Below are 21450 nucleotides of genomic sequence, written 5' to 3' on the forward strand. Positions count from 1 at the left end.
ATATACTTTTTATGAAATAGATGGGCTAGACTCAGATTTACTGGTCGGCTATAACCTATTAAAAAAAATAGGAGCGGTAATTGATACAGCTAAGGGAGTAATTAAATATAATGGAATAGAAGAAAAATTAAATTATGATAACGGAAACATATTACAACATTCTTTAACAGAAGAAAACACCATTCTTCTATTAAAAGAATTTATATTAAAGAAATACTTTGATGAAAAAGCTTAAATCAGATCCGAATCTGAAATGGGTAATCAAAGCGAATCTAGTTTGGGATATGCAAATCCTGAACACGCCGTCGTTGAAAAATCCGACAAAAATAAAAGTTTGGAATATAAAAATTCTGAACACGCCGTCGTTGAAATATCCGATAATCAAAAAATAAACAACGTAAAAATATCGTCTGCAGATCAAAGAAAAGATCTGGAGAACGAAATATTAAATAATATCAATGAAGAGCAATTAAAAAATAAATATGCAGATCCCATTTAGGACAGATATCCGCGGTGCAATGAACACCGTAAATGATAGGGCCATTTACAGCAAACAATACCCTTATGCTCAATCAGCTTCAGATTTTGTAAATTCTGAAATAAATCGAATGTTAAATGAAGAAATTATAAGGCCAAGTAGAGTAGGCCAAGTAATTCACCAGTACTAGTAGTACCAAAAAAGGGTTTCAATGAAGACGGAACTCCAAAACTCAGACTCGTAATTGATTATAAAAAACTTAATGAAAACACAATACCAGATAGATATCCAATGCAGGAGCCTTCAGTGATTTTGTCAAATCTTGGGAAAGCCAAATACTTTTCAACAATTGACTTGGAATCTGGATTTCATCAGATTCTCATGAATGAACCAGACATTCAGAAAACCTCATTTTCAATAAACAACGGGAAATACGAATTCCTAAGAATGCCTTTCGGTTTGACCAACGCTCCAATAATATTCCAACGAGCGATGGATGATATTTTGTGAGAACAAGTGGGTAAAACATGTCAAGTTTATATGGATGACATAATTATATTTTCAAAAACATTGAACAGCATTACAAAGATTTAATTCTCATTATTAAAATTCTGCTGAAAAATCAAAGTTGAAAAAATTGAAAAATCAATGTTCTTTAAATTACAAACCAATTTTCTCTGTTACGTTGTTTCTCACAATGTGATAAAAACCGATCCCGAAAAAATGTATACTATCGTAAAATATGCGATACCCAAAAATTTGTGCAAAAATTACGCAAAGATAGCTAAACCTTTAACAAAATATTTAGAAGGCCAAAACGGCAAAGTATCAAAAAGGGAATCACGTAAAACTTTAATACAGTTTGATGATTCAGCTGTAAGAGCTGAAAGAAAATTTGATTGCACAAGTAGAACTAGTACAACCAGACTATAATAAAAAATTTACTCTAACAACGGACGCATCTGACTTAGCAATTGGTGCTGTTCTTTCTCAGGAAGGAAAACCAATTTCATTTATTTCAAAAACTATGACAAAAACCGAACAATTATACGCAACCAATAAAAAGGAACTTTTAGCCATTGTATAGGCTTTCAAAAATCTTCGAAGTTACTTGTATAGGGTTAACAACATCGAGATCTATACCGATCATCAACCTCTTTCATTTTCCATTTCTCAAAAAAATCCAAATATTGAGATGAAAAGGTGGTATTCCTTTATTGAAAGCTATTCACCAAAAATTATTTACAAGACAGGAGCAACAAATGTTGTTGCGGACGCTTTATCTAGGATTCAAATAAATAACTTAACGGAAAGTAATGAATCGGTCTCAGATCAAAATACTCAGCATTCTGCAGAGAGTAGTTTTGAGAATGTAATACAAGAAACCCGAAAACCCTTAAACCAGTTTAAGCAACAATTGCTAATAGCAACGGGGAGGTATACAATACATGAGTCGATTAATATATTCGGAAATAATAGACATATAATAGAGTATGACACTCCAGAAAATTTAGTATCAATCTTAAGGGAATATATTCCACCCAATATAACAATAGGAGTTCACAGTACTCTAGAAGATTTTTACAGAATTAAAAAACCACTTAAGGACAATTTTATAAATACATCTTTATACACTAAGACATTTGTCCAGGATGTCGAGAACGCTGAAGACTGATCTCTTATTATCACAGAAACTCATTTTAGTGCTCATAGAGGGCTTGATGAAAATTATAAACAAATAACTAGACTCTATTATTGGCCAAATTTATACAAAAAGCTTAAGGAGTTTATAAAGAATTGCACTATCTACAATCAAAACAAATACAACAGACACCCAGTACAGATTCCTATCGGTCAAGCAACAATTCCAGAAAGAGAAGGTGAGAATTTGCATCTTGACATATTTTACTCCCTTGTATAGATTCGTATTCAAAATACTTAGTGATAAAAAAAATCCCTAATAAACTAAATATAGAAAATAAAGTTTCAGAAATTTTACAACAATTTCCATTTGCCAAATCTTTGATGATAGATAACGAACCAAGTTTTTCTTCATCCCAATTTAAATCTTTTGCACAAAGAAAAGGAAAATCTTTATTTTTTGCAGATCCTCGACATAGTACGTCTAACGGACAAATAGAAAGTTTCAGAAATTTTACAACAATTTCCATTTGCCAAATCTTTGATGATAGATAACGAACCAAGTTTTTCTTCATCCCAATTTAAATCTTTTGCACAAAGAAAAGGAAAATCTTTATTTTTTGCAGATCCTCGACATAGTACGTCTAACGGACAAATAGAAAGGGCACACCTACCTTAACAGAAATTGCTCGCTGCATTAAAGATGAGCTTAATTTAATTGATTATCCCGAAATTATAATTAGAGCAGCAAAAAAATGTAATTTAACAATTCATTTAATAACCAATCATCGACCTTTTGATATATTATTTAATAAAATCAAACACGATGATATTCCTAAATTATTGCAGCAAGCCCAAGAGAAAATGTTGCATTTTCACAATAAAGATAGACAAAATAAGAATTATCACGTAGGAGAGGTAATTTACGATAAGAAACACGGGGAAAGCAACAAGCTTAATTCCAGATATAAAAAACAAGAAGTTAAGGAAAATCTCCCAAATAATATTTATATAAATAACAGAAACCGTACGATTCATAAAGAAAATATTAAATAACTTGATTCAAATTACAGATAATGATTTCAATAATGTACTTATTATTGCTGGTAGCTACAAATCCGAAATTATGGATTACGCGAACCATGATTTCCTTCTTTACAAGGATACCAAAGATGTTCTTACTTATGAATCACACGCAGATTTATTTCATATAACTAATAAAAGTCTTTATAAAGAAATAATTAATCTTGAAGCAGAATTTCTAAAGGGTCACGACAACAAGAATTTTCTTTGGGTAATATCCCACGATTTAGAAATTATCAAAATACTTATCTCTCAAGTTATACCCAGTAGATCAAAAAGAGGCATTAATGAAATAGGTACCATTTGGAAATGGATAGCGGGAACACCAGATCATGATGATTTCATAACAGTCCAAAATAAAAACGATGATTTAATACAAAATAATAACGATCCATTCGTTATTATTCTAAAATATTTAAAGAGATAAAATCTTTGTCTGAACAATTCAAAACAGCCTTTAAAAATCAAGAAATTCCACTTAGAAAATATCGTCTGCGTTTGCTTACTTACGATCCTATGAATTTAATGGACACAATTACACTTGCCAAAATTGATGTATTTAATACTAAAATTCTAAACAATCATGATATACTAGAAATTTATAAGCACGAAGATAGACCTGTAATTATAACAGACCTTTTAGATATTATAATAATTATAATTATAATTTACATAAAATACCCTATTATTACCGATCGTTGTGACGTTTACAATTCAAGATCCATTTCACATAATGATGGTAAATTATTAATAGATATTCACGTCGCAAAATGTAGAAACAAGTACTATGTAATGTCTAATTTTAGGACAGAAATAGACAATAAGATATTGGAATACATCACAGCTCGAAAATATACCGATTTTTTAGTATCCGAATATATTATATCTAATGATTCGGAACTCACATTCGATAATATTAACATACTAAATCCATTTATTCAAATTAAACAAACTCAAATACCAGTTACGTTAATATTAATCATATTCACATTTATATATTTAACTATTATGATTATAATCAAATTCGGAAAATTTTTAATATTCAAACCATGGCAAAATCATATAGAAATTGAACCAGAAAATAATATTTCCGATAATGAAATAAATAATATACCCGACAATGAAAATACCCTAGAAGAAAATATCATTGTCGAATTAACCCAACAATTACATTCAATATACCCATCAGTTCCAATGAATCGGGACGATTCAATTTAGAATGGGGGGAGCTATATGACACATTATTTAGGGGCTCTTACCCAATTTATAAACAACTTTGAGCCGAGAGCCAATTTCCAAATAACTCTGACAGACCCGAGATAAACCCGTGGTCAGCTATTTCTTTCAACCAGGCCTCCGAATCATTTCCACCCAGATCAATTTCACGCAGCCCAAATCAAACGGATGCTGTAAACATCCAGTCCGCTAACGTAAACAAAAGATACCCAAAGCGGTCCCTAAAACTCCGCTAATGTAAACACCAATTTCCGGGCAAGATTGGACTTCAAATTTAATTGGCAAACTGCATCATCCTATTTTCCGACTTTCTTTATCAATTTTTGGGGATAAATTCTCTTAAGCCGAGGTTTGATTATTGATCATTGAACTAGAGATCAGGCAGTCCGTTTTTGAGATCCGAATCGAGCAGTAGTACAAATCGAGTAAAAGTAAACGAGCAGTAAATTAACTAAGTTCGACCTATTAAAAAATTGTAGTAGAGATTAAGTGATTAATAAATAAAAATAATTTTTTTTAATTAAATCACAAGTGAGAAACTTAATTTGCACACATAGACTCAACGAAATCTGGCCATACGCATACTCGTACATACATACACAAACCAAACATACCTTGAAGGTATTACCTTCTTTTGTCCGCATTTTGCGGATGCATGCTTGTTTTTAAGATGCGAAGCCAGGTTGATGGTATTGCCGCTGGTTTTTATTACTTTGTTGCAAAGTTTGCACTTTGCTGTCCCGTTTTTCTCAATAAAATAGTTAAATTTCACACTCATTTTCTTGTTTGTTTGCGCATTGATTTTTTCACGTGCAGCCAGCCAATTCAGAATTCAGAGTAACCGAAGACAAAAATATCAAAATTTTTTAATCGATATTCCGATATTTGGCAAAAAATATCATATCTTTTTTAGAAAAAATGTCGATATATTGATATTTTGATATATTATCAACAACCATACTTAGAATGCTATAGTTATCATTCTCTAAAAAGAGTTTGGTGCTATATTTAACCTGAATGGTAATCGCGTGAAGCGATACGAACCATTGCTTGTTGAGAGGGACGTTATATCTCTAAAGCTTTTTTCAAGCTCGATTTGGTGAAACCCTGACATTAAGTTGAGACATAAAAAATATTTTCTTCTATCTAGTTGGTCTAAAATGTCGTCAATTCTAGGTAGTGTGAACTTATCAGAAAATAGTTTTTCAATCGCCATTTTTTTTTATCTGAGTCCGGTATGGACTTTTTCGGAGGGATCTGTTATACGCAGATACAAATAGTTCCACAGTTTTATCTTTTATTAATTTTTGTATCCGTCTTTTTGACTATGAGGACTTATATCGTTCTTGATATAGACCTGTCCATCATTCTTTAATCTCAGCTTTTGCTTAAAAAAATTATTTTTACTCAAAGATTCGGTTTCCAGTTTGTATACATCGCTTTATTGTGTGCATAGGGTTGACAGTTGTGTTCGGGATTGTGGACGAAAATTTTTGGCAAGTTGAGATGATACAGACAATTTTCTATTTTCTTTGTTTGATTGAACTATGTCGTAGGTTGAAAGTTATTCATAACTAAATTTAGTAATATTGACTACCTTATCTGTAATTATTGTGTTAAGTAGTTTTATGAAAGCATTTTTAGGGGATGCTATGGTGTTTGCTTTGTATACTCGTATGATATAGTCGTCCGATTTTAATAAAATTTAATTCGAAATTCAGAACTAATTATAAAATGTTATTTTAAAGCTAATAAAGTTGTAGGTTAAAATAAACCAAAGATATAATTTTCATTTCATGTTTTCCGACTAATTTGCAGATCGTTCCTATGGCAACTATATGATATAGTCATCTGATTTTGATAAAATTTTATTCGAAAATCAAAATCAAATTAAAAAATGTTAGTTCCAAGCGTAGGAGGTTGAAAAACACCGAAGATGTAATTTTTCAATATTATTTTACCACTAATTGTTCCTATATGATATAGTCGTCCGATTTTGATAAAATTTTATTTGAAATATAAATGAAAATAGTTCCTATGGAAGCTATAAGATATAGTTGTCCGGTCCGGCTGGGTCCGACTTATATACTACCTGCAATAGAAAGACTTTTGGGAAAGTTTCACCCCGATAGCTTTAATCCTGAGAGACTAGTTTGTGTAGAAACGGACGGACAGACGGACATGGCTAGATCAACTCATCCTGTGACGCTGATCAAGAATATATATACTTTATGGGGTCGGAAACGTCTCCTTCACTGCGTTGCAAACTTCTGACTGAAATTATTATACCCTCTGCAAGGGTATACAAAATAAACGAGCTCAGAGCGGGCGATAAAGTCGCTTAGCTCCAATGGGAAACCAACCAAATCAGAAGTGTTTTTTATCGATCCCTAAACGAAAGTGGATCAAGTTAGAAAAAAATGAAAGTAAATAAAAATGGAAACAAAGTTTCTACATGGCGCCCGTGACACTCGAAGCTGCATTTAAAAGTGTAAATATATTACAAAAGTTATCTGCAATCGAGAGTAAAAAATGGACAACAACAAAAAAATAATAAATAAAATAAATACAAATTAACCCTGTGAAAAAAGACAAAAAAAATTAAAAAGGACACCTGTGCAAAATAGACAAAAATAAATAAAATAATTACAAAAAAATACATGTTTGAGAGGCAGTCCGCACTTGCACCTACGCGTATATCTCTTTAAAATTATTACAGATATATTTCTTTAAATTAAAAAAATAATAATAATAAAAAAACAAAATAGATAACAGAGAGAAATAAATCCCTACAAATGGGAGGATATGAAAGAAGCCCGAAAAAGCCTTTTGAGAGCACTGAGTGCACATTTACAAGTAGTCCAAAAAAAAAATAAATAGAAAAGAAAGAAGAAAAAATATGAATAAACATTTTTCTTTCAATTAAATTTAAAGTTATGCGATATCTAAATACAGTATAGAAATAACTCCCGAAGTGGGTTTAATTCACAACAAAACAGTTGACTACACTGCTGATGATACCGATTTAACAAATATATTGTTATCAATAATTGTTTTTATTACGAGTGCATACATTTTGTTTAAAGCCTATGTGTACCACAAAAGAGGCCAATAAATACAAGCCAGGCTAATGATCCGGATAAAATCTAAATTATTAAAATGAAAACAATTGTTATAACAATATATTCAAAAAAAGTAATATACAAAAATGGTATATGTATGCAGCGACATACACCTAGCCTGACCTAGCTTTTTCCCCGGCCTAAAAAAGCCAATACATAAAGACACTATTAATAAACATGAAAGGATTCTTGTTGATTCTTTCAGTAAGGCAAGAACTTTAGAATATGAAAATAGGAAAGCAATAAACAAAGCCAATTGGTCAAAATTATCAAAATTATTATTCAAGTTACGAACAAATTTAATAACTGTCAAAGATAGGCATAATTTAAATATATCGAAACCGACAATTTTAAATACCCCTTTGACAATAGATCCAAAAATAGACCTAACCGAAAATTAAGATTCTGATTCGAGCAAAGGAATTGAAATTAAAGAAAAAGATCTGCAAGATCTAACAATTCCTGCATTTATAACAGTAACAGAAGCGAAAGAAGAAGAAGATATACCCTCTTATATAAGTGCGCCAGACATAAAAGAAAAAATAATAGCAGATACAGCAGCTCAAAGGGCATATATTTTATTAAACGGAAAAAGGATATACCTTCAAGGATTTGTAACAGCTTTAAAGTTAACCAACTTTACTAAAGGCTGTAGAAGTCAATAAATCATAAATTATAGGATCTACATTATACAAGAAGAAGAACCCCTGACAATAAACTCTATCATAAAAAGAATTGCAAGACACTATAGACGGTGAAACATCTGACGTAGTCAAAGCTAAAATGGAAACATGCCAAACAAGCCATTAGCACAATGATTAAAAATTGTGAGCATTGAAAACTTAAAACAATTCTTGAGGCAGGAAACTTAGCAACGATGAACGAAGCAATCACTAAGTACTTATAATGTAGTACTGAAATGGCAGGTAACGCAAAATCCCTTTTATACGCCCAAAGAAGACATGGCCAGCGTGGTAATTACAATAACAGAAGTAATTATCGCGGTAGAGGCAATGTCCGTGGATATAATAATAATAATAATAATTATTATAATAAGAATTGAATAAAACAATAACAAAAAATACAGAGGAAATAACAGACGAAATTATAGAGGAAATAACAAATAATATACAAGTTAAACTGCGATAAATAATAATAATAATAACAACAACGTCAGAGTAAACCACAATATTTCGGGAAATTCCCAACAACTTTTAGATACCCAGCAATAGGAACCACAAAAATTCGCACAATTAATCTTAGCCAAAATATTTGCAACTTTTAATAATGTCGCAACCGGAAAGGAATCAACTTAAAATATTCAGTTTATTTTCCAATAACATACAGTTCTGGCAATAGCTCCACAATTCTGCCAGCAAGATCCCAAGATCCAAAGAAAAATTAAATTAGATTCAGTGCATTGATTCCAAACCTAGAAAATGAGCATGGTATACGAGTATAGATGTCATAGGAACGATCGGATAATTGATAAGAAATAATATGAAACAAATTAAAGCTTTGGGGCTTTTTGACATTATCTTATAATATTGGAAATATACATTTTTATATTTTTAAGAATTTCGAATTCAACTTAATAAAATTATTGATTATTTTTACAACTGCAAGGGTATATAAACTTCGGCTTGCCGAAGTTAACTTCCTTTCTTGTTTTTTAACTTCCTTTCTTGTTTTTTTTTTAATTACATACATTGCTTTTGGAACACAGTCATGTCAAGTATGCTGACTTTCTAATGTCTAGTCCCAGTGCACTCAAGGGTGTTCATATAACCATGCACTCTGGGAACTGCTTGGGTTGTACTTTTGTCTGTAAGTATTGTAACCAAGTGCTACAATATGTTTGTACTTATATTATTGAACACTGAACACTGAGTACAGTGTGGATTCGATATGTTAACATGCTACAATAGAATGTGTTTTTCCAATGAAGTGAACAAAATTATAATATCATCTAGATATACTAAACAATCTTTATAGATTAAATCTTCTAATAAATCTTTGGAAAGTAGCGGTGGCATTTTTAAGACCAAATTGCATTCAAGTACATTTGTAATGACCATGTTTTGTTAAGAACGTTGTTTTTGATATTGATTCTCGTTCCATTTGAATTTCATGGAATCCTCTGGCTAAATCAATGGTAGTGAAATATTGACATCTTCCTAATTTGTCTAATATTTCATCCATTCTGGGTATCGGGAATTTATCATTGATAGTGTTTTCGTTTAAATTTCTGTAATCTACTACTAATTCTTATTTCGGTTTTCCTGATGCGTTGCTCTTTTTTTGAACTATCCAAATTGCTGAACAATGGGAACACATTTCAATCATTTCATTTATTTGTTAAAGGGTATTTTTATGGTTTTCTATACACTGGATCTTCATGATTGGTTTGAATTGAATGTATAATAGTACCTGTAAAAATCAGATTTTCACGTTCTTTGTACTGAATGTCATTAATTTCAAGTAAAACCATTTTAAATTTTCTTTTTCTTCCTCGTTCAAATTAACCTGTATTCATTAAATTCTTTTAATTCATTATTTAGGGCAAAATTAAATGATTGGTCCTTTGATAAGGGCGAAGTAAGGCATTCTAATGCAGTATTATCCTCTTCAATCTTTTTCTCAAATGATGGTGAATTAAGGCATTTTAGTGCGGTCTTATCCTTTCCTATATCATTTTCTCCATACTTTATATAAAGTCTCCTAACATCACTGGTTCCTCTTCGCAATTTATTTTTGCCTTACTTTCTTTGAAGTAATCACTGCCTATAAAAATATCATAATTGTCAGAAAATTTACATTAATAAAATTTTTGTTTAGTAGGACAGGTTTTACAATATTATTTAATTCCATTGATCCATTTTTTGTAAACGCTTTCAGCTTTTCCTCCTCTTCTTTATTTTCTGCAAAATTCTTTGTCAATAAATTGATAGATGACCCTGTAAATATCATAGCTCTATGGAGTTTTCCCATTAGTCATTACTCTGACATATAAGCAACACTTTCTGTATCCGAGGCAGTTTGCTGAAAATGTACGTCCATCCTATTCTGTGCACTATCGGTTTCCCTTTGTCTCTTAACAGGTGCATTAGGAGAATTATTTGAAGAAGATGCCTGGAAATTTACCTTAGTCTAGATTTCTCTTAAACTCATGTTTTTAAGGGAATTTAATTTTTATTTTAAGAAACTTGAAAATTTGATTAAATATTTGAATTATTATTATCCCTTGAATTGTTATTGCTACACTTTGGGAAGCTTTGTGATTGAGAATTAAATTTTTGATATTAATTTTGATGTGATATGAACTTTCCATTATCATGACGTTTAGACGTATAGTTATCGAATGGATCTGCATCCCAATGGCCTAAAGTCATTGCTGGTTCTTTAAAGTTACCAAGAGTTGTAATATCTTTTTTAGATAAACAATTATACAATCTGCTTCTCTCGATACAATCCTTTATAGTCTTATTTAATGAACTTGTATAAAGTAACCTTTCTGTTCTGTCTGACTGTAATTCTAGTTTATTGTGTACTTTTGAAGATCTAAATTTAAGTTCATTCGGGAACTTACTAATGCTTCCTTGATATGGGGTGTGCCGGATATGCCGGATGATGCCTTCATAAGGCCTGTGGTCCTTGAAGGCCTTGATTAGAGATGCTCTCTTAGTTAACCAAGCATTGCACTTTTCTTCTTCGATGACTGCTTGCCCTGAGTCGACGATGGTCCTTTAGATGGCTTTATATATAATGTGAGTTTGTCGGGCATCTTGAGTAGGGTATAGTTGTAAAATATGGCAATTCTTTGATTTGCCCAAGTGACTCTCGGACAGCTGTGGTAGCGCTGAAGGATTTGCCATTTTGGTCGTCCTTACTTTTTGTTATTTTACAATATTTGCCCTAAAATTAATTAAATTCTTGCACCATAAGTTTATAAAAAAAAAACTTTATGTAATTTTATTCTTAAGCTGGTTCAAATATGTTTATGATTGAAAAACACCGACTTGCTATTGACAAATTTCAAACTGTTCTCGCTCTCTAACTCCTACTTTATTACGACTGACTGCATCCCCCAATATTCATAACAAGGAAGTACGATCGGGACAACAAGGAAACAGATAGACAAAGTCAGGCAGGAATAAATGGAGCCACAAATATTTGCAAGAGGTGCAAAAGCGGTCAAAATTGACAAGAATAAATAAAGATAAATGTCAGAAGGTCTCCAAGGTTATATATCGACTCATGATGTTTTTGGCCCTGACCAACACCACACAGGCTTTGCCGATCGTGGCAGAACCCCCGTAAAGGGACTATGTAGAATGGAACATATGTAAAATTCAGAAATTGATATGCTCTGACGTCAGCAGATAGGACGATATCATCAATTCGATCTGCAATTATTGGCAAAGAAAATCACGGCATTTAAAAAGAGTATGAAAGACTTCTCAGCATGGTGCTTGCGGAACGGATCCTATCCAACAATAATAAAGGAACTCGAACAAGAGGTTATATGATGGTTAAGAACTGTTCGATCATCATCGGCATCGGAGAGGAGCATTGCTTGTTACGCAAGTTGCCCTGCATGACATATATCAGGTAATGGTCTTTAAAGTCAAGGAATTGGACGATACCCTGATATTCCTTACAAAGATATCGTTATTTGACGATCCGAATGATTACGGTACAGTGGCACCTATCTGTAAGGTCGACAATAGAAAAAATTCCATCTACAATAGGTCCACACGAAGTCCAAATAAAAACTGTAAGGTCGTGGTGGCGTACGTAAAACCCAAGGATGTTAGCTAGTAAAGACCGGCAATAGGAGCTTATAAGTCCATCGGGGTGGAAGAATGTTCGCAACCAAGGTTGCTTGACGTGGGTCAAGCATATGCATCATCCAACACAACGAAGTTGTATGTTGTCTACCTACAAGCAACTCAACTGATATAAAATAGCGAAAAATGAAGGGCCGAGGATTTACGTTGGATGGGAACAACAAGACTACAATGCACTGCTGACACGGTAGCTTGCTCGATCAATTAGCAGTCACCAAGGGGAAACCAGGCCAACGCAACCAATGGAGTAGATAAGCAGCCCTCGATATGAAGATGTACATAGACAATATCTTATAAACAAGCATGGGGACAAAATAGTATCTAAGCACTAATCAGCTTAATAAAATCAAATACAAACTTTATCTCACTCGACTCATAATTTCTATTAACGGCTAATCCTCAATACCCACCAACACAGTTACCCTCCTGTAATCCGGCACCGGAATTTCCATAATTACCCGTTATAACGAAGTTATTTTTGTGGTCTTCTCGCTACGAGATTCGTACGGCTAGGTTAGTAGATAGTGTATTCGTCTCACCAAATTGCTAATAGATGTGCTTGCTGCCCGGCTGGTCGACGCGTGGCTTCTGGTATCGCTTCTACATGATCGGCCGCTCTGCCTTTTTGGCTGATCGTGCCAGGATCTGCTTAGTTTCCACTTGACTTACTGGGCTTACGCCGGCACATGCCAAAGTAGTGATTGTAGTTGAAGTAGTGATTTCGAGGCTACCTGTGCCTCGATTCGGAGATTTCTGGTTTCTCAATTCCGAAATCTCGATGTAGCTATCTCGTTTCTTGTGGGCTCTCTCGGCACTGCTTCCGACGACTCGACTTGTTGTGGTTCACTTATAGTTTGCTTGGTATCTAGTCTGATCTTGACGGATTGACTTATCGTGATCGACTGATGAATTCGCCAGCGCCCTGCGGCCTTATACTTACGGCCCGGCGAATTCCTCCACTCCAGGTCCAAAGTCCATGGCTCACGCTTGACCAATTGGTCCGTTTCGTACAACTTCTAACTGACATCATGCCTATTGCTGCCGTCCCGCTTGTTATCGTGATGCATGAAAGCCTCCACCCTTGGTCACCAAACTCTCTTATTCCCTGGTAAGGGTCGGCAATCCGTTGTTACGGCTGTTAGAATTTTAGTGGAGCTATTTAGCTCCTCTCAGTACTTACGCTGTATTTGTATTGTATTGGCAAGTTTTAATTAATTTAATTATGTGCCATAGTGTAGTGTAGTGTTAAAAACGCAATGGAAGTATAGAAGAGGCCGGCCCGCTAAGTCGTGTCTCGTGGTGTATAAGGCTATGAACTGTTGCTTGGTATCCATCTCGGCCAGAAAACTCTTGAAGGTTCTGCTGGCAAACTGTGCTCAGCTTGTCTGTTATAAGATGTCCTTTACTTCACGCTGTCTCGGGTCTCGCCTTTTCCTCTTTAAATGCCTTCTGATGTTCCTGTGTCCACACCCTCTTGTTGACCTTAACTATTTTTTGCAAAGACAGATACAAATCGGCGTTACCATGAAGATGGGCCCAGAAACTGTTGAAGTTTTCTTACTGTGGATGGTGGTTCTGGTTCGGCGATTCCAGATCCGTGTCTATTCCTTCGCTAGTCACTCGATGGCCGAGAAATAACAGTTTTTTCTTGAAAGATTTTACATTTTTCTGGGCTTAGTCACAAATTTGTTTCCTGTAGCAGCCGGATTTGCTTTGTATTTTTATAGGGTGCGTTCGATCACTATAATGTAATCCTGATAGACAAATGCGTGCGGTGGCATTTCGAGACCGATCAAACCGATCAAACCGACCAGCTCCTGTTGAAAAGTCGCAGACGCCGAGTGAAGCCCGAATGGCATTACTTTCCACTCGAGTGACTATTAGAGGCATCGGTCCCATAGTTTAAAACTGTTTGCAAATACGCTCTATAACGATCAAATTTACCATTTTGGGACACCAATATGCTATTTAGATAAACTGAAGAACTTCTAACCAGAGAATGTAAAAAATTGCTTACTACACAGACGGTGTTTACTTCAATGACGGTATTATCATTTTTTCTGAGTTGCAGTATAATATATTTAATGTAGTTATTGAAATATAAATTTTTCATTTAAACTTCCCAATCAGCAGCAATATCTTCAGGAATATTAATATTAACCTGCTTTTCGTGAGGCTGAGCAAGCAGCCGTTACTCGACGTCGTGCAATAGGACGGGGAAAAAGCCACGTACCAGCTACAGAGCAGGTTCAAGACTCTGCTGACCACTCGGAAAGGCGCTTTAATCCTGCTTTTCGTGCGGTTGAGCAAGCAGCCGATACTCGGCGTCGTGCAATTGGGCGGGGAAATAACCACGTACGAGCTACAGAGCAGGTTCAAGTACTGTTAACCACTCGGAAAGGCGCTTGAATCCTGCTTTCCGTGCGGCTGAGCAAGCAGCAGGTATTCGGCGTCGTGCAATAGGGCGGGGAAACAACCACGTACGAGCTACAGAGCAGGTTCAAGTACTGTTAACCACTCGGAAAGGCGCATGAATCCTGCTTTCCGTGCGGCTGAGCAAGCAGCAGGTATTCGGCGTCGTTCAATTAGACGTCGAAATAGCCAAGTCCGAGCTAAAGAGCAGGTTCAAGTACTGCTGACCACTCGGAAAGGCGCTTGGATCCTGCTTTCCGTGCGGCTACGCAAGCAGACGATACTCGGCGTCGTTCAATTAGGCGCTTGGATCCTACGTATCGTGCGGGTAAGCGAGAAGCAAATACCACGCAATGAGCGCAGGTAAGAGCAACTAGGGCTAGGAGAGCTACAGCTAAGAGTTTTAGGGACCGCAGGGTCGTCGAGCAGGCGAGAAATACACTGCATGGGCGAAGGTCATATATAGCTGCTCGACAATAAACTAGCAAAGCAATTAGAAATATTAGTCAAAGAGTTAGTCAGTACAGAAGTAGTAGTGATAATAAGGTAGCAGAAAACCTTCGGAACTCCATCCGAAGTCAGGAGTTACGACTTAGTATATCTCACGAAAATAGGCCCAGTAGAAGACCTACTGAGTTGGAAAGTCTTATTGCTACTTTTAATAGAAAAGTCAAGCTTGGACCTAATCAGATTTGCTTTTGTTGCAAGGGATTGTGGTTCCCCAAGCAAATAAATAAGCTTTCTAGGGCCTATTTAGAAGAACATGGAGAGTTCAGGAAAGAGATTTACCAGAACGCAAGCAAGCTTGCTTTAGTGAATCTTTTAAGTTCTGTGCCACTTGTCACAGCCATATAAAAGCTGTAAGAAAGCCGAAAGGTTTTCCAACGGCTTAGATTTTCTAGAAATTCCTCATTTTTTGAGGGGGCTTACTTCTGTGAAAAACGAATGATTATACTCGTACCTCGCCTTCCATTTATGATTATTAAGTCGATAGGTCATGCGCGTCAGATTGCTATTAAAGGAGCTGTTGTAAATGTTAAAATTCCAGTTAGAAATATCATGACGTCCCTTCCAAGAGCGTTCAATGAGGTTGAGGTTATACAGCTCCACCTCAACAGAAGAATGGAATATGGATATGATGACATAGACCATTAGGCCTTCTAAAATTGTTGACGCTATTAGATACTTAGTAAATACCGAGCTTTATAGAATACATAATGTGTCAGTAAACAAGCAGTGGATTACTGATTTTAGCTTCTCAAGCTGACTTACTATTAGCTATCCAGCAGGAGGATGTAAAACCAGAGGTGACTAATTCCGATTAGAATACGGAAGCAGAAGATCTAAATCCTGTAAGATGCTTAAGAATAACCAGAGCCACAGAGTAGGAATTCAGAGAATACCAGTGGCTCCAGGTGAGAGCCAAAGGTCTCTCGAAGTGCTGCTCGATGCTGACTTTGAAGAATTAGCGTTCCCAAGCATATATGCTGGCGTCAAGAGACAATCTTCAGAGAGTTATACAACTGTAGTTAGGTATGATCTTAGGAACGTATATAGAAGAGATTGTAGAACCGACAAATTATTCTTTAAGAGCGATAACAGCGGCTAACGTACTGGACGAAGATTTCATTGGCAACTTAATTAGCCATGATGATGAATATCGAATTGTTAAAGATATTCGCACGATTCCTGCTCACTGGGAAGATGAGAAGAAAAAAGTCGTGGCTATGATTCGCCAGTTTGGTTTTCCAACTTTCTTTATGACTCTGTCGGCCGCTGAAACTAGGTGACCAGAGCTGATAGTACTGCTCAAGCGCAATGTAGGTAGAAATGAAATTAATAAAGAAGAAGCTATAAATTTACAATTTAGGGAAAAGGCGCGCCTGATTAAGACAGACCAAGTGATGTGGTTTGAATATAGATATATGACGTTTGATTAAAGATATAGGGAAGTCCTTAAATTGATAAAGAAAACTGGTGGTATTTTTGAAAGTAATTTTTGTTACTACCTATTGGCGAGTTGAATACAAACAGAAAGATCACCCCCTATTCACGGTATGTTTTGGGTGAATGACGCCCCGGAAGTGGATTTCAACAATAATCATTGATAAGATTGTAACTGTAGATGTTACACAGACAGATTTGGCTCCTTATGTAAAATAGCAAATGCATAAGCACGGGCACTCGTGCCTTAAAAAGGTGCGCGGGCAATCTGATTGTCGATTCGGTATTCCATATCCATATTGAAGCAACTCCCCAAAGAAACTCCAAACTTTTCTTTTACCACGAAAACTTTCAAAAAATTCGTATTCCTTTGCTTCGCGATCAATCATTAGGTCTAGTTTGAAAAGCCACAGATTTTTCTGAAGAGAACATTTGCAGAAATACAAGTTAATGCTTATAATAAACACATTATTTCTTCACAAAGGGCAACTATGGATATCCAGTTAATTTTTGACGCTTTTGCTTGCTAAAGCAACATCATTAATTATATTAACAAATCCCAAAGTGTTATTTCCAAATTAATACGAGAAGCAGCTAATGACATTCGAAGAGGCAATTTAAGCATGCGTTATGTACAGTGTCTTGATCACAAATTTGTTTCGGGCACTGAGATTACTGCTCAGGAGGCCGTATATTGTTGTCTAGGATTTACGTTGTAAGAAACTAGCAATAAATGCGTTTATATCAACACCTTCCCTCCAGGACACCGAGTTCATATGCTTAGACCTACAAGCGTCCTGCAAAATATTCCTCAGAATTCCACTGACATCTTTCAGAAAGGTTTGCTGGCCCTGTGCTTAGCAGATTTTGCTGCAAGTTATGAGTCTTCAAAAAGCCGTGGAAGAACTCGTCAAGGGGAAAATAGTGACAATGAAGCTGAAAAAGGAAGTGTAATTTTAGGAGAAGTTTATTGAACATAGATAGACAGAATTATTTTAGAGAATTAGTTATGCTTTATACTACGTGGAGAAACGAACAGGTAAAAATGAATACATATTGATTGATCCAAAAAATAATTTGGCAACGCCTGCTTTAGTGCCCATTAACGGTTTAAACGCTTATCTCACAGTCGAAACACACGACTTCTTCCTTGTTTATATTAAATTATATCGTTATTTGCTTAATTTAGCATTAGGACTTAAATACAAATTTTTTTAAACGTACAGTTAGGTCTAGTATTCAACCTAACAAAAACTGGCAAAAATATATTTTTCTTAGGCCAATATATCTGAGGGTCAAGTGTTGATTAATGTGGTATATTGGTTTATTTTATCAAAAGGCCTGTCAAAATACGGGGAATACCGAGATTTGCTTTTCGGAGGAAATTCCTGTTAAAAGGAATACCTCTTTTGCTTTCTATAGATAATTAAGAGGTATCTGATAGTCGATGCTCTCAACCATGCGTTTTTCTTTGAAAACCTCTGAGCAGGCTCCTAGCGCCTGAGTTTATTTTTTAGTTTAGAACCCTACTATGTGCGACAGCTTATAAAACGTGAATAATTTTAAAAAACTAGTAAAGAAAAAAATATTTATTTTGGGCGTTATTAACTCTCAAAACTTGAAAAATACTTTAGATTAGGGGACTCACTGCCGAAACTCGGAAAATTATCCTCGATAGTCCGCGATTTCTTAATAATTTACGTGCAAATTGCTAATTTTGATATTTTCTTTATTTTTTTTAAATTAATGTTTTTTTTTATCTACTAAAAAAGTAAATCCAAAAAATCATGTTATACGTTGAGTGCGTTCGGTAAAGAACACATAATTGATGACACAATGCTGTACCATGATTCTAATTACCGCCAGGAACGATCTAGCCATCCACAGTCCCCCACCATTTTATTGCATTAAATAACACTCCAAAAATGTGTTTCTTTTTATTTATCTTAACATCTAACATCAATTAAAAAGTATTTCTAAAACTAAGAGGACTGCATACCACACTTTAAGAAAATTAATTCGTTTGGGAGAAAAAGTGGTAAAAGTTCAAATTTGGAACATTTTTTGTGATAATTACCTTAAGTTGCGCTATTAAACTAGTTCTTTTTTTCCTTAAAGCACGCGTCGAATGACACCTCAACTGTCAGAATCGGGTGATTCGTTCAAAAGTAATACGCAAAACAAGGTTTTGGCGGCTTTCTGTTTGTGAGATGGCCGTTTGTCCAAAATTATGTTTTAAGATCTTAAGAATTTTAGATGCATTTTTTTCAATATATTTTTTTAATATATAAATACATACATAAATAAATACATATGTTGAACTAATAAGCTTTTTTATTAATTATTGCTAAATTAGGTGCTTGCTTACAATTTAATAGCGAAAGAGAGTACAGCAGGCTAGACGAGAATGCATTGAATGTCGAGATCAGAATTCGTACTGATTTTACAAAGTGACAGCCATCCGAATGCTGGGCTGAAGAATGCAAGAAAAATCGAAAGAGCTAGATAGAGAGAGCTACCTCTCGCGATGCAATCGAATTAGAGATCGAATAAGAGATCGTATAAAGACGTTAGTTAGCTGCTGTGGCTGCGTGACGCGACAACATACATAAATAAATAAATACATATCTATATATATAAAAGAAAGTCGCGTTAGTTACACCACTTATAACTCAAGAACGGCAGAACAGATTTGGCTGAAAATTTGTAGGGAGGAGCCAGGAGACGGACATAGGATACTTTTTATCCCGTTCGACAGCGTTCCTCTGTGACTTGACATGAAACGTCAGTCACTATAAAACGTGGTATAACAAAAAAGAATCAGACTTGGAATAACAAAACGCAAATGACAGCTATGTAATTGACGTAAAATGACAGCTATGTAATGACGTATGGATGACACTTTGATATTTGTAAGAAATCAATATTAAAACTATTTCTATTAAATAAATAATTAACAAGTGGATTGAAGTGAAGTGAAGTTTAATTAATAATGCCGCGACCAAGATGATCGAATCTTTCCCGACAAAGCCGTAATGCAAGAAGAATACAAAATACTGCAAATGAATGGGCTGAGGAAGAACAAGAAATTGCACGTGAACAGCACCGCAATAGTATGGCTCGACTTCGTGCTTCTCAATCACGAAAGTAAAGTGAAGCAGCCCGTGAAACAGCTCGGTTGGCAATGCAGAATCGTCGAGCGAACAACAGAAGTCAACAAAGAGATAATTTGCGACGCAGAACAAGATATTTAGCTGATTTGAATCGAGCTGCGTTTCGATACGATTGAAGCAATGATTACAGCCTGCATCCTAGCGTTTGCATTGGGCAAATGGACGTTGTTTGCGAGTATTGTGGTGCATTAAAGTTTTCCGGAGAAACGCCTGGATTATGCTGCGTTAATGGTAAAGTGAAATTTCCAGTGTTGACTCCGCCACATGAGCCATTGTATTCATTGCTTTGCGGCGAAACACAATAATAACGCCACTTTCTTGCAAATACTCGAAAATACAATAGTTGTTTCCAAATGACGTCATTTGGGGCAGACATTATCGAAGAAGGAGGTTTTAATCCGACAATTAAGGTATTTATTTTTGTACTTACATAAAATGTAGTTAAAGAATAACTTAGTTTATCTATTGGTATGTAATATACTACTCTCCTACAGAAAAAGTGTTTATAACCCAGTTAATACGGTCTGGTTTTTATTTTGTAGATACAAGGACAGATTCACCATCGAATTGGATCATTACTACCTTTCGAATATACACAGAATAAATTTTAACAAATATATTTCATGGGCAACATGCAAGAACAACTTGATCGACGCCTAGGGATCAATGCATAAATGAAGCGAGCAATTCTTCAAGACTTGCAGTGCCTGCTTCATGAACATCATGCGTTGGTCAGGTTGGTCGGAACAAAGTTAGCCGGGTCAGATAGTAAATAAATAAAAAAAAAATAATAATAAAAAAAGAACATATTTAAAGACATATATAAAAAAATATATATAAAAAAGTTAATAAAAAAAAATAATAAATAATAAATAATTAATACATTTACGTTTAGATTTTTACCTCGTTAAAAGGGGCTTTTATTTGATTGGAAATTCAGCGAAAATTGAATAATGGAAAAATACTGACGCCAAAAGAATACCTGAAAATTAGAACAGATTTTGTATTGTAACATTTTCTAAAAATATATATATATTGGTCTTACTATTAGGACAATTTTTCATAAATCTACGATGAGTTTTCTTAAAATTAAATTAAATCTTTTTATGCATACTACCCTTTAAAGATAACGCGCTTTAAAATAACAAGGGCAATTGTACGTACAATTTTAATAAAAAAAAAAATATTTTTGAAATATTTGCTGGCTCTTCAACAATTTCTACGGTACTTTACCAATTTTTTTTTTGGATTTCTTGTTTGTTGTATTATTTGAGGGGCTGAAAAGGGAAGGTTATTATTCGGCGGCTCAGTGTATGTTGGTAAACTGCTAATTAGAATAATAAGAACTGAAAGTAGTCTTAACAGAATCGGGGAAATAAAAAATGGTTCATATCCCAATTTTTGGGGTCTAAGAACTATTCTCACTAAGGACAATCAACTATTTTAACAATGTATAGTACATCCTATAGTAGCTCACATTTTACAAGTGTACAAACTGAAGCTTTTTATAG

The 21450-nt window shown here is 34.7% G+C and overlaps 1 protein-coding gene across 3 annotated transcripts in view; it reads right to left on the reverse strand.

Moving 5' to 3' along the window:
* The window catches only part of LOC122818778 (uncharacterized), a 33273-nt gene extending 21704 nt beyond the window's left edge, over nt 1-11569 (reverse strand). The window contains exon 1 of one of the 3 annotated variants that reach the window (XM_044093883.2): nt 11150-11569. The gene's annotated coding sequence lies outside the window, so the exon portion shown is untranslated. Of the gene's footprint in view, nt 1-5052; nt 5246-11149 lie in introns of those variants that run through there. The other 2 variants (XM_050890000.1, XM_050889999.1) reach the window with 2 other exon arrangements.
* Nucleotides 11570-21450: the final 9881 nt, after the last annotated feature.

Source organism: Drosophila biarmipes, unplaced genomic scaffold (genome assembly GCF_025231255.1).
Source record: "Drosophila biarmipes strain raj3 unplaced genomic scaffold, RU_DBia_V1.1 ptg000013l, whole genome shotgun sequence".
Lineage (NCBI taxonomy): Eukaryota > Metazoa > Arthropoda > Insecta > Diptera > Drosophilidae > Drosophila > Drosophila biarmipes.